Here is a 15,153-nt window from a genome sequence, read left to right as displayed (position 1 = left end):
CCCCTAACCAAATCCGCGAACCCCTATCCCAAACCGCGAACCCCAAACCCCAACCCTCAACCCCTAACCTGAAACGCGAACCCCAAACCCCAAACCTCGAACTCCAAACCCCAAACCCGAACCCCGAACCCCTAACCCGAACCCCAAACCCAAACCCAAACCGTGAACCCCAAAACCCAAACCCGTAACCCGAATCCCAAACCCAAAACCCCTAACCCGAATCCCAAACCTCCAACCCAAACCGCGAACCCCAAACCCCTCACCCTAACCTCAAACCCCAAACCCGAACTGTGAACCCCAACCCAATCCGAGAACCCCTAACCTGATCCCCAAACCCCAAACCCAAACCTCAAACCACAAACCCAAACCGCGAACCCCAAACCCTTTACCTGAACCTCAAATCCCAAACCCGAACTGCGAACCCCGAACCTGAACCGAGAACCCATAACCTGATCCCCAAACCCGAAACGCGAACCTCTAACCCGAAGCCCAAACCCCAAACCCAAACTGCGAACCCCAACCCAAACCCCAAACCCCAAACCCCTAAGCTGAACCTTGAACCCCTAATCGGAACCCCAAACTCCAAACTAGAACCGCGAACCCCTAACCCCAAACCCTGAACCCCAAACCCCAAACACGAACCCTGAACCCAAACCCGAATCCGAACCCTAAGAAGAGAGGGGATTCCCCGAACCCGAACTCTGAACCCTAACAAGTTGGGGGGATGCCGGAACCCTAAACCTAACCCTAACAATAAAACTCTAACATAAACATAAACTTTTCTGGCCTAAGCCCCGCCCCTTGCTGTCCCCCACCCCCTAAAAGGGAAAGAGGCAAAACTAGGACTTGAACACCTAACCTATAGGACTAACTGGTTGTAAGCCTAACCACTATGCCAGGGAGGCTCAGTGGGTTTTGCCTTGCTCCCAGGCACTCTTCAAGCCTCTCGCCTCCACGGCAGGCTAATAAAGAACTATGGACCCTATTAGCGCTCACTTTAAGCTGTTACCCTAAAGCTAATGCCAACCCTAACCGTAACCCGAACCCTGACCCTGACCTGAACCCTAACCCAAACCCGAACTCTAAGAAGAGGGGGTCCCCGAATTCTAACCTGAACCCGAACCCTAACAAGTAGGGGGGTTGCCCGAACCGTAACCCTAAGCTTAACAATAAACCTCTAAAATAAAAAAATTTTCTGGTCTAAGCCCCAGCTCTTGCAGTCCCCTGCCCCTTAAAAGCAAAAAGGTTGGACTGGAGACTTGAACTCCTGATTTACAGACCATAGTCTGCTTGTCTAGTGGCCCACCTAACCGCTATGCTACAGAAGCTTGCTGACTTTAGTAGGGCTCCCGGCCTCCCTTCAAGCCTCGGCCCGCCAGGGCAGGCTGATAAAGAACTATGGGCCCTATTAGGGCTCACTTTAAGCTGTAACCCCAACACTAATGCTAACCCTAACCGTAACCTGAACCCTGACCCTGACCTGAACCGTAACCCAAACCCGAACTCTTAGAAGAGGGGGTTCCCCAAATTCTAACCCTAACCCTGAACCTGAACCTGAACAAGTTGGGGGGTTGCCCGGACCCTAACCCTAAGCTTAACAATAAACCTCTAAAATAAAAATAAACGTTTCTGGTCTAAGCCCCGCCTCTTGCTGTCCCCCGCCCCCTAAGAGCAAAAGAGTTAAGCTGCGGATTTGAACTCCTGACTTACAGACCACAGTCTGCCTTGCTCACCAGCGCACCTAACCGCTATGCTACAGAGGCTTGCTGCTCTGACAGAGCTCCCGGACCCTCTTCAAGCCTCTGCGCGCCAGGGTCTGGCTCTATAGAATATCATGGCTGTCCTAGGTCATCTTTGCTTTCTATAGTCATAGTTTTATCCCTAAATCATAGACAGATCAGCTGAGAAAAAGCTTGGATTGTCTCGGTGGGGTGGATTTGCTTGTCCTTGTGTTTCACCTGGAGGCAGTCGCGATCCCGCGGGCCTGTCCTGGAAGGGGGCGTGGGGGTGGGGCGCACCGTGAGCGCGTCGGGGGCGGGGCCAGCCTGGGCGGCTGGTCAGGAGCGCGGCTCACGTGAGCGGGTCTGGGGCGGGATGAACATGGCGGCGCGACGGGGGCCAGGGCTCTCAGGGCTCGCCATTGCAGCTGGGAATGCTCGTTTCGTGGGCTCCTGGGTCCCCGTCGATTGGCATCCAGCGAGCAGAGCGCAGGGCTGTGGGCCACAGGTAAGGGAACTCAGACTGGGCGGAGCAGGGAACCATGTATTCTGCCCTCTTTGTTTGCAGTCTCGGAGCCGACTAAAATGGCGGTTGCAGAAAAGCCTCGCCTTTGGGGCCAAGGGTTTTACCGCTTTACCCCTTTGCATAAAGCTCAGACCCGCGCGGTTTTCCCAAGCAGCCTAGTGTATTGCTTCCTACAGGCCTGGAGAGGATAACAGGCAGGAAGGCCAGGGGTCTCCAGACAGAGAAAATAGACTGCAAGTGTCAGACGTTTTTTCCTCTCTCTTAAGAGGCCAGAGGAGACAAAAGAGTGCTGCATTTTTTTTCCTCCATCTTGATACAAATTTAAAAGGAGGTTTCTCAGAAAATTCTGTGTTGCCATGACCACTCCTGGCTCCACCTGAATTTAACTTTCCTCAAACCTTGAACTAAGCAATGCATTTTTCTTATGGAAATGTTTGTCTTAAGGTATGCTAATGTACTATGTATTTACCCAAGGCTCTGTCTTCAGGTCAGTTTCCCCTAAAGGCTCAGAAAAAACTTGACAAACCAGTATGTTTTACTCATACCTTGTTCTCTTAATCTATGTGAATGAAACTATATATTTGCTTGGAAATCTGCCTTTCTTCAAGATTCATGTCCATCATTTTATGGCCTGGGATGACTCATCTGCTGCCAATGTTATCTCAATGCATGCTGTGGGTGAGGGGCCTGGTGCCATTCTCTGACACATTGTCTTTCTTTCATTAGCAGACTGCTAGTGGCTCTATAACATCTGGCTAAAGCCTAGCAGGGGGTACTCTTTCTTCCCCCTTTTACTGTCTATGTCAGCAGCTCTCTCGATCTCTTTTATATTTTAATAAAACTTTTTAACAGAAAACCTCTGAGCCATCAAGCTTCGTCACTTGCCCTGGATTGAATTCTCCTCTGGAGTCCAAGAATGCTGGCATCTTTTGTGGTTTAGCAACCACCTTTCAGCCTTTTGTAATTCATATTGAATCTTCATTTCAGATTGAAGATGCATTCCATGGTATTGCCAACTGAAGCCTTTTCATCGCTATGGAGTATCTGTCCATGTCTTTAAGGTATTTTTCAGCAATCATGTATCATTTCCAGTGTGCCAGTCTTGTTATCCTCATTCTGTCCATAGCAAAGTCTTTTATTAATGTTGACATGACTGAAAGGGAATCGTTTGTTTAAATTCCTTTTCAGATTGTTATTTGCTGGTGTATACAGATAACACTGTGTCATCATCCATTTGTATCAGTTTGGACAGCTTGATAGTTGTCTTTAGTTTCTTTAATTTCTCATAATTTAAGATGACCCTGGCTCATATATTTACAGTCTCACCCCTAGTCTCAGTCATTTCTTCAAAGAACTGTCCCTTTTTTTAACATTACATTATTTTTGACTGTGCTGGGTCTTTATTGCTCGTTTGTCTAGTTGTAGTGAGCAGAGGCTACCCTCTAGTTGCTGTGCCATGGCTTCTCATTGCAGTGCTTTCTCTGTTTGCAGAACTTGGGCTCTGGAGCATGCAAACTTCTAGAGTTGTTCAAGGGCTTCGTTGCCCCTGGGCGTGTGGGATCTCCTACACAGGAATTGAACCCGTGTTCCCTGCATCGGTAGGCAGATTCTTTACCACCGGGCCATCGGAGATGTTTCCTGTTCCCTTTTATTAGAGAATGATATTTAAAACATACATGTAGGAGCTCAATATGCTCAGCTGACAAATACATGGATATATATATACATGTATTCCAGCTCACCTTTGAACATATTCAGTTAAAGGTAATTTGTGATGTCTCCAACCTGATCCACCACGACATGGACATTGTAACGTTTCCTTTTGTTTATCTGTAACTTTGCATTCCAATGGTAAGATACCTGGCTTCCACCGCTTGTCATACACAGAATTCAGTGCTTGTCCCACGTGGTTACTGAAAAAAAACTGTCAGATTGTCTTTCAAAGGGGGCTCTGCATGCATTGCACCAGTATCTTGAGTATGTTTTTGTATGATAGTTTACTATCAGTATACCCTCAGTGGCCAGGTGTCTATTTCAGTCGCTACCAATTATGAATGGGCTTGTTTGCTCTAGTGTTCTTGGACAATTCGAATACAGTTTCTTTGTCAGATATGCATTTTTTTTAGGAAAACAGTTTTATTGATTGTTGGCTGTGTTGCATCTTTGTGTGTGGGCTTTTCTCTAGTTTTGGTGAGCATGGGCCATAACTAGTGGTTTGCAGGCTTCTCACTGCAGTGTCTCCTCTTGTTGAGGGGCACAGGCTCATGGGCTTCAGTGGCTGCAGCATGTGAACTCGGCATCGTGGCTTCCAGGATCTAGAGCACAGGCTCGGCAGTTGTGGCACACGGGCTCCATAGGATGTGGGATCTTCCCATCCTAGGGATCGCACATGCATCTCCAGCACCAGGGGGTGGATTCTTTGGAATCTATGGAACTACCAGGGCATATTTTAGATTCTAGTTTTCCACACATGTATCTAGTGAAAGAGGCCAGGATCAAGAGGCATGGCAGCTGGGAATCCTCAGCCCCAGCTCTGGTGTGCTATCCAAAGCTCTGGGGCCTCTGGTGAGCAGCTCAGCTTCCCTGGGACTGTTTCCTCCCGTCAGAAATGCCCTGCTTTTGGACTGTAGCCCACCAAGCTCCTCTGTCCCTGGGATTTCTGAGACCAGAGTACTGCAGGTGGTGCCATTTCCTTCTCTGCTGCTGCTGCTGCATCGCTTCAGTCGTGCCTGACTCTGCGCGACCCCATAGACAGCAGCCTACCAGGCTCCTCTGTCCCTGGGATTCTCCAGGCAAGAACACTGGAGTGGGTTGCCATGTGCTTCTCCAGTGCATGAAAGTGAAAAGTGAAAGTGAAGTCACTCAGTGAAGTCGTGTCCATCTCTTAGTGACCCCGGGGTTGCAGCCTACCAGGCTCCTCTGTCCATGGGATTCTCCAGGCAATGGTACTGGAGTGGGCTGCCATTGCCTTCTCTGATTTCCTTCTCTGCAAGATAGCGTTTTGAAGATATTTTCTCCTGGATATTGCTTTTGATGAAGGAAGGGGGATCCCTTCCAGGGCTTGAGAGTGAGTTCTTGTCTGACACTGGGCAATGAGTTGTCTGAGGAGAGGAGTGCTGTCCAAGCGAGAGGCTTTATTGGGAAGGGCTGCCGGGGTGGAGGGCAGGAGGGTGAGGGAAACGGAGAGAGCCACTCTGTCATGTGGCTCACAGTCTCAGGTTTTATGGTCATCGGGTTAATTTCTGGTTTGTCTCTTGCCAGGCATTCTGAATTGGGATCTCTCTTGGGGGCACACACATCACTCAGCTGAGATGGATTCCAGCGAAGTGGATCCTGGGAGGTTGGTAGGACCTCTGAACTGGAGCCTCCCATCACCTGACCTCTCCAGAATTCTGGTTGGTGGTAGCTTGTTCGTTCCTTGTTCCTTCCCAGGCCCTCCTGTTGTAAGATGACTCCTGCAAGTGTTTTCTTTTCTCTGTTGCCTGGCCGGGGTGGGTGGTCGGTGGTTCATTTAATAGTTTGTTTTTGGTTCTCTCGAGTAAGGTCCTCCACAGGGTAAATGTATGAAATGATAAAAGGCAATGTTTTAACTAATTTGTATTCATAATTTGGTAAGTTGGCTTGTTTTGTGTATGTTAGACCTGATCACCAGACCGAAGGTCATGTAGAACTTTAGTAGTTTTCTAAAATTCTATAGTTTTTAAAATGGAGTTACCTTGTTGCAAAGTTTGTGTTTATGTTCATATTTTTTTAAACAGTTATTTCTTTTTAGTTGATTGATCATTGCTTTACAATATTGGTTTGATTTGTCATACATCCACATGAATTAACCATAGGTGTACCTATGTCCTCTTGCTCTTGAATCTCCCTCCCACCTCGCACGCATTCCCACCTCTCCAGGTTAATACTGAGCCCCAGTTTGAGTTCCCTGAATCATACAGCAAATTCCCATTGGTTTACATATTTACAAATGTAGGTGTACCTGCACCCATGCTGCTCTCTCCATTCATCTCACCCTCTCCCTCTTGTTCTCCACCCTCGTCTGTAAGTCTGTTCTCTATGTCTGCACCTCCATTGCTGCTCTGTGAACAGACTCGTCAGTACCATCCTTCTAGATTACATGTTTTTCTCTCTTTGACTGACTTCCCTCCCCTTTATTAGAACAAACTCAAATTTGTTCCTTTTTATGGCTGCATTCCATACAGGCTCTGTTTGTTCCTTAGCCATGTTTTGCAGAGGGTCATGGAGCTATTCTGCTCCATTTCAGTTTGGGCTTCCAGTCTGAGTGCCCGCAGCAGAGCTGCTTCTGGGTGAGCCCTCTGAGGTCTGTGAGCGCCGGGCTGCCCGCTCTTCTCCTGTGGCCCGAAGGGGGCGCCAAAGGCCCCTCTGACCCGCGGGCGCAGGACGCTTTGCCTTTAGACTCTGCTCCGTGAGCAGCTGGCGGGAGCTTTGTCTCCTCAGGACCATCAGGGCTCAGGCTTCTGGATAACAGGGCTGCATCCAGGCTGAGAGGAGCAGGGTTGCCTCAGTGCCCACCAGCAGGGAGGCGCTGCAAGAGCGGAAAATGAGGACGGAGTAGACGTTTCCTGTGTCCAGCTGAGGGCTGACTGGGGGTCCATCTCAGAGGACTCAGGGGGAAAGAGCTCCGTGTGCAAAGCGGTGGGTTTTCAGTTAGATTTGCGTTAGATGATGTAGAGGATGAACACTGATGTTCTTCCGTGTAGGTGGCCATTTTCCTGTCACTGTTTCTTGAGAAGACTGTCCTTTCCTCTTCGCTCGTTCCTGGTTTGATTTTCAGGAACTGACCATGTACAGGTGGGTTCGTTTCTGGGCTCTCTATTCTCTCCTGGAGTCCATGTGTCTGTGTTCCTGCCAGTTCCTCACTGTGGTGGTCACTACAGCTCCGTGATGTAGTTTGAAGAGGGATAGGAAGATGCCTCCAGCTGTGTTCCTCTTTCTCAGAGTCTTTTTGGCTGTTTAAGGTCCTGTTCAACAGTAGCAGTCTAATATGAGGAATACTTCTATTTCTGTGAAAAATGCCATTGAATATTATTTTGTGATTGCAGTCCGTGTATTTGTTGATGACTTTGGTTGGAATGGACCTTTTAATTCCTCATTGTTCCAGTGCATGAGCGTGGAACAGTTTTCTGTGTATTTGTGTTTTCTTTGGTTTCTTTATCAGTGCTTTCTAGTTTTCTGACTACTGGTCTTTTATGTTCTTGATTAAGTTTGTTGCTAGATGTTTTATTTAAGTGGGATTTTCTTAATATTTTTTTCTGATTGTTATTAGTGTGTAGAAATGCAAGTGATTTCTGGACTGTAAATGGTAGTATTTTATATGATTGTAAATTGATCCGAAATGATTCCGCTTTACTGAATGTAGCCTAACAACTTTTTGTGAAGTGATGTGGATCATTTTATCTGTAAGATCTGTTTCTCCTGCAGTAGGTCATCCAGAGGACCCAAGACATGGTGGTTACTAATAGACTTCCCACAGTACTTCTTCATTCCACGTGGACTCCTTCACGGGCAGTGAGCATCGCAGCTTCCCTTGAACTTCATCTGGGTAAGTCTTGGCCTGTATCAGAAAGTTTCCTGCCTGTCTGCTCTAAATTTCTTTTGTGGTATCGACATGGTTGTTTTGAAACCTAGTATACTTTCCAGTCATTTAAAATGTACAGAAAATGCCTAGCAATGGGAACAAGTGCTAGCATTTGCCACATCATCTAAAATACTCTATGTGTTTTATCCAAAATGGGTTCCTTCTTCAGAACCAGCACATAATCTCCAAAATCAGGAAATCATATGGTATCTACATTATAATGTAATCCACCACCCCACTTCCACTTTTAGCAATTGTTCAAATGTATGAATATATCTTTTGTTTCCATCTTCATCCTGTTTTCTTTATTTAGAGTGTTACTGAGATTTTCAGTTATTTGGACAAACTTGATGGATTGAAAGCAGACATGGTGAATAAGGGTTCTGGGTGGCCTTTCCTATGTGGATTTTTTTTTTTCACTGAAGATGGTTTTAATATTTATTCATGTTGTAACATGTATGAATCCTGCATTCTTTCTCCCCCCATAGTAATTAAAAATAAATAATATGCCATTTACCGTTTAGATATTTGTAAGCATACAGTGTTGTAGCAGACAACCTTTTCTTGTTTTGCAAACCAGTTTAATAATGTGCACCTTATGCGTGCTTTGGAGAAACTCAGGAAACTGAGTCAGTGACTGAAATGGCCCAAGATATCACCTTAGATTCCATCTTCATCTGAAAACAAAACAGGCACTTCCTGGTGGTCCAGTGGCTGAGACTGGACACTCCCAAAGAAGGAGGCCCAGGTTCATTCCCTGATCCAAGAACTAGATCTCCCATGCCACAACGGAGAATTTGCATGTTGTAGCTAAGTATCTGGCTTGCCTCAATGAAGGTCAACCTGGCACAGCCAAGTTAAAAAAGAGACAAATATTAAAAAAAATACAACCAAAGGAAAGGAAGGGTATGGTGGTTGTGCAGATTTACGGCTTAGCTTTCCCTATCGATAGAAAAGAAAAAAGAGTTTCAAAAGACTGTGTCTCATCCTTCTATCTGGCATATAGAGAGGATTCCTTTGAAATGAGATTTCTCTGGTAAATGTGACTCACAGAAGAGCTGTCTTGAACTTGGGTTTCAGAGATGATCATGTGTCCTCTAAAAAAATAAAAGTTAATTGGGTCCAACTGATTCTCATGCTGAGGTGGTATATTTTGTGGTAGCATTTGCTCCCCTTCACTTTGGATGTATCCCCATTTGTTTACACTGTCATCTACTGAAGACATCCTGATATTTGAAAGTTTTTAGTTATTACAAGTAGAGCTGTTGTATATAATCATGCGATACTTTTTGTCTGGATGTTTTCAAAGCTTTTTAGTAAGTGCTAGCCATGTAGTATTCAGGTCACAGGAGAGCCTTGTTTAGCTGTGGAAACATCCAGCTATGTTTCTCTGTGGCATGTGGGATCTTCTGGGGTAACGGATCGAACTAGAGTGTCTTGCATTGTCAGGCAGATTCTTTACCACTGAGCCACCAGAGAAGTTGTGCCCTACCCCCTTTTTTTGAGTTTACTGAATCTAATAGGTGTGCAGTGCTACCTCACTGTTATTTTAGTTTGTAATTTCCTAATGATATGTGATTTTGAGTCTTTTTGATAGGCTTATTTACTATCTTTATATTTTTGTAGGCCAGGTGTTTAGGTTTATACATTTTTTATGAGATTGTTCCAGATTTTTTGGTATGTTTATAGTACAATCCTTTATCAGATATGTATTTTATAAATATATTTTCCTGTGGCTTGTGTTTAAGTTTTGTGAATAAGGTTTTCCACAGTTTAAATTTCCAATTTTTTAAAGTTAATGTTATATATGTTTTATATCCTTTTTTTGGATAGACTTTAGTGTGTTGTTGTTGTTGTTAAATTTTATAAGCAGAAGTGAGGTACTGTAGATACAGTTTTAAGCTAAGATGAGGTACCATAGATACAGTTTTGCCTTTTGTCTGTTAAGAAGTTTGAGTGAGTTTGGTGTACACTGTATGTAACATTATGTCTACATTCATTTGACTGGATATAGCTTCCAATTATTTGTCTAATTGGTTTTGGAGATATCACGGGAAGTCAGTTTTTCCAAGGGAAACTGAGGTCCATGAAACATGAACTCTTTTCGATCGGTCGGAATCACTCTCTGCTATTTCTGACAGATTTGACTTGTTTGGATATCTCATATGAGTGGAATCACAGCACGTTTGTCTTTTCTTGGTCTGGTTTATTTCACTTAATCTAATGACCATAAGGTTTGTCCACATTGTCGCATTGTCAGAATTACTGACTTTGAAGGGCCGAATCAGATTCCATTGTGTGTATACCACAGTTTGTTTATGGAATTGGCTGCCATGGACACTTAGATCACTTCTGTTTGTTTGCCAGTGTGAATCATGCTGTTGTGAGTATGACGGAAGAAGTATCCATTTTTTCAGCCCCCTTTCCTAATCCTTTTGGGTACATAGCTTGAATTGGAATCGAACTATGTATTTATTCCATGTGTTTGTTTTGGAGTCATTTCTGTAATGTCTTGCAGAGTGACAGCACCATTTAATGTACTTTTTCGTATGGTGGAATACCGTTCAAGCTTCTGAATATACCTTGTGTTGCATATTCAGTCTCCCACCAACGGACACTTGAATGAGTTCTACCTTTGAGCTATCGTGAATGTCACTATGAATATTTGTGTACCAGTTTTTGTTTGAATTATTAACAAATACATTACTATATATAAAAGAAGCCACAAGGACCTACTGTACAGTTTAGGAAACTATTAAATATCTTATGATAATGTATAATGGAAGAGAATCTCAAAAGGAATATATGAAAAGCACATAATAACCATGATATTTATTGTGCCAACACTATGAGTTATCATAGCACTACTCAACGTGTATTTATACATGTCACTAAAATATTCACATCTGTAAGGATATTATAAAAAATTATGTAAAAAATCAAGAATTCAAACAGAGAATAAATAAACTTCCTGTCATTGCTCATCATCATTTATACACTAATACTACCTGTAACACTCATTGTATAAGTGCTGGACTAGCAATTGACATTCTCGTAAACCAAGAGATTGTGAAGGTGTAAGGAAATATAGCTTATTGAATTCCTTAATGAAGGATTATAGAACTCTATGTCCATGAAGTGAATGAAATTCCGTTTTATTGAGCCACATTCTTACTAGAGTGATGAGCTTCCACCCCACCCAACATTAGTTCACAATGAAATCCTGCAGTCCTCTGGCCTCAATGTCTGCTTCCTGCTACCGAGAAAGAAAAGATGAGGAAGTCCTGACAAAACCGATGCTATTTTTCTTTTTCTGATTTGTAGTTTATCGCAGGGCTTGGCAAAAAGAGGGCCCAACCTGTTTTTAGAGTTCCATCCCAAGGGTTCCTCCGGCATGTTCCCTATGTTGACAAACTGCTGATTATTTTCAACAAAGGACAATGATCTGCACTTCACTATCTGTTGCTTGAGCTGGAATAGCAGGCATCCCTTGAAGTGCAGTCCTTCATGTGGAAGTAGGCATCCCTGAAGCAATAGTATAAGAGGAACACATTTATCATGTAGACATCGCAGCCCATGCATTTGTAATAATTTTTCAGTTATACCCGTCATCATCAGAGGAACTGACTTGTCCCAGTAATAACGAGAGTACCCAGTATAACAGTTCCTTGACTTATGAGTACTTCCTATGAGTACCCTTATGAGTACTTCTTCCAATGTTGTTTCTCCTACTTTGGTCATGAACAGTAGAAGCTGATGGCAGTGGTCCTTGAAATGTATGTCGATTCCCAGGTGGCACAGTCAGTAAATAATCTGCCTACCAGTGCAGGAGGTGGAAGTGATGTGGGTTTGATCTCTGGTTCAGGAAGATAACAATTCATACACATGTTTTATGTGAACCAGTTTGATACTCATGAGTTTTTTTCTTCTGTATACAGAAAAACAAATGCTGTTCAAGGACACTGAAAGAACCCTGATTTCGAAAATCAGATCTGTATTGTGAGCAATGCTTAGATATCCATGAGTCGAAGCATAGTATTATGCCTATCATCCTTGTATTTCCCTCAGTGAAATATGTTGAGGAAAACTCTTCATTCATGGTCTAGATTCACGAAGAAGCTAAATAGCATTCATCCTTTACGTTGACAACTGTGAATTTAAATCTCCTGTGAATCCTATGTGACAACCACACATACCAACATGAGTTATTAGTATAATATCAATATTTTTAGTCCTATTGTATGTCAACTAAAAAAATCAATATGTAATTGTACATGAAGTCAAGACAAAATCAGTGTAGAGACAAAATCAGTGTAAATACAAAATGTTCCATCCTTTGAGAAAGGGAGAAAAACATCTCTGTGCTTAGCCTATTGCATTTTTATGTATTGGATCCTTAAGTAGTTTATTCACCACACCCTTTGAATGATTCACAAATCTTCAGAGAAGAAAGGATCATTTCTCTTTAACAATGAGTAGTTCAACTCTTCTCAAAGCAAAGTCATAAGTGAGTCTAATTTTGTGTGAGACCATGAAAACTCAGTGTTTTCATTATGCTTGTGCTTATGATGGGAGGAGGTCTGAGAACGCACTTGTGAAGGATTATTCATACCAGTCGTTCTCATACGTATCTATTCTTTAAAGGTCGAATCACCGAGGTGTTGCTTCTACACTTGTACTAGGCTGAGTAGCAACATTCCCTTTCTCCCTAAGTGCAGTAGACATGTTCCCAACCTGTCTGTCTTCTGTCCTCTGGAGTATGTATTGCTTGAGCTCACCACAGCCTAGTAGATGGAAATCATCAGGATATTCTGGAAACCCTTTTTATTTCAGTCTGTTCAGGAGGTTACCACTGCTGCAAACCTCTGGATTTTACCAAGCGCTTTTAACAACCTCAGATGAAGGATACAAGTCAACACTCGTGACAGCCACGGGCTTCCATGGCCTATCCGTGATTGTTGGCTTTGCTTTCATAATCATCCTGTTTCTTATACCAACTAAACTGTCACTGTATTTTTTAATTACCATTTTATCTTTGATGGTTTTTAGATCTATTATGGATTTTCCTATATATCTTCACTTATCGGTGAGGGTCCTATGTTAGTAGTAGTTACGACAACTGACTTCCTGTCTGTTAGCTGTGGCAGAATAAAAAAAAGAATGACCCACTGTATATTTTTAATATTATGTATCAATATATTATTAGTGTTATTGTTTGCAGTCATCCAATTCCAAGTTTCTGAAATAAACTTTGAGAAAAATCACATCCTTTTGAATGTCCATTTGACTGAATAGGAGCACAGAAATGTTCTTCCATAAAATTGTTTACAGTTTCCATTCCGTTTCTCCTGTTTGATGTAGATATCGGCCTTTGGTTCTATCATTAGCTTTGCAAGTAAAAAAAAAATAATTAGAGCTCGTATGGTAATTTTACTGTTAGCAATAAGTTTAGCATAAAATGAACACAGAAGAGGTTACAGTAGACCAAATATGAAAGTCAGTTTAAAAGAAAACATAGTGTTGAATGTTTACAGTAGGAATATAGTTATGAAGTTCCTTTATTATTATTCTATCCTTTCCATTTCTTTTGCAGGGGTGTTAATGTACAGATTCCAGTACTATGGCTAGAGTGAATAATAGTATCATTATTCTTGAGAGCAACTCTACTAAGTCTTCACGCTCATGTCACTCAAGGTTTTTTAATACCTATTATGTTAGTCGTGTTTGTAGTTTGTGAAGTCACATAAGTTGCATTCATTCAAGCAATAGTATCAAACAGCTATGGCATCAATTATAGATGTGAATCGATATCGAATGTGAATCCATTTCATTATTATTACAATAATAATCTACACGTTATTATTGTAGATATTCTATTTATGCCAGTAACAAAGCCGTGCAGAAATAATACAACGTTTATTAAGAAAATAAGATTTACTAATTTGTTTTATTATTCTATTTCTTTAAAACAGATTGAATGACAACAGGCTTAACTTTTCATTCACTTGTATGACTATGAGCAGTTTGACCAAGCTGAAGAAGATGACTTGTTTGTAGTCTTCCTCATCAGCTCATTCCATCTACTGGCTTTAAAATCATTTAGTACAGAGCTCACCGTCTAGGTGTTCATCCAGTGTTTTGTTTGCTTATCATGCAGGATCATTTTAAAAGGAAAAGTACGTGTGTATGAGTTAGAGCTCTGATCCCAAGAGTCCATGTAGAAGTTTCCCCTGAGAAATGTATCGTTTTTGCACCAATGCTACTGACATGTGTGAATGTGGTATACCACACATCCCAATAAGTGTAAACAGCTTCACATGCTACTTATTTGAAACGACCAGTACTCATGACATTCTCATTCATTTGAGGACTAAATATAGCCAACGTAGGCTGTGTTTGCCAAATAGACTTTGAAGTATTCTTCACACAGTCCTTCATCAACGCCAGTTTTCAGATCGAAGAAACCCTTGCTCCATGAAGTTTGTGAACACATATACTCATGTTTTGTTTGAGATTTTAAAGTCATTCTTCAGTTTTGTTGGAGGAATGGTTCTGTATATGCCCTGTCGGGCTTCCCAGGTGGTTCTAGTGGTAAGGAACATGCAGAACATACCCATGCAGGAGACATAGGAGATATGGATACGATCCCTGGGGCAGGAAGATCTCCTGAGGGAGAGCATGGCAACCCACTCCAGTATCCTTGCCTAGAGAATCTCATGGAGAGGAACCTGGTGGGGCCTAGTCCATATGATCCCAAAGAGTTGGACACAATGTAAGTGACTTAGCACAGCACATGATTCGTTGTCATAGCTAATATAATGGAGATGACATAAAAAAGAAGTGCCAGCAGGCGAAAGTCAATATCCATCACTTTGGAATGTATTGTGATATTTTACATCCATATTTGTATGACTTGATAGTTGGAGAATCGATGCATCTGAAGGCCTGATTGTGTTATATGTATGTTGAGGGAAGATATATTTTTATGTGGTTTGACATATGGGTCCCATTTGATTCGTAGGCATATGCATACTCATCACTTATCCTTATTTTTTTTGAAAAGACCATTGTTTGGAAAGGTTGTTGTCTAACCATGAAAGATGCTTGAAGTCTTGGGCTCCTTGGAGGAAGAATTCAACCCAGGGTCAGTGATGAGGCTTGATCAGTCAGAGCTTTTGTGTCCCAACGTTTTATTAAAGTATAAAAGAGAGAAAGCTTCTGACATAGACATCAGAAGGGGGCAGAAAGAGTGCCCCCCTACTCATCTTTAGCTGGATGTCATCTAGCTACTAGCAGACTACTCATTA

At 42.6% G+C, this 15,153-nt stretch overlaps 1 long non-coding RNA gene across 1 annotated transcript in view; it reads left to right on the top strand.

Moving 5' to 3' along the window:
- Positions 1-2,086: 2,086 nt before the first annotated feature.
- Positions 2,087-15,153, top strand: part of LOC138430280 (uncharacterized) — a 14,467-nt gene continuing 1,400 nt past the window's right edge. The window contains exons 1-5 of the long non-coding RNA XR_011253088.1: positions 2,087-2,226; positions 3,232-3,305; positions 3,736-3,842; positions 5,506-5,639; positions 7,690-7,810. This is a non-coding gene — a long non-coding RNA (uncharacterized lncRNA). The remainder of the gene's footprint in view (positions 2,227-3,231; positions 3,306-3,735; positions 3,843-5,505; positions 5,640-7,689; positions 7,811-15,153) is intronic.

This window comes from Ovis canadensis, chromosome 25 (assembly GCF_042477335.2).
Source record: "Ovis canadensis isolate MfBH-ARS-UI-01 breed Bighorn chromosome 25, ARS-UI_OviCan_v2, whole genome shotgun sequence".
In the NCBI taxonomy this organism is placed as follows: domain Eukaryota; kingdom Metazoa; phylum Chordata; class Mammalia; order Artiodactyla; family Bovidae; genus Ovis; species Ovis canadensis.
This window is presented reverse-complemented; position numbering and strand designations above follow the sequence as displayed.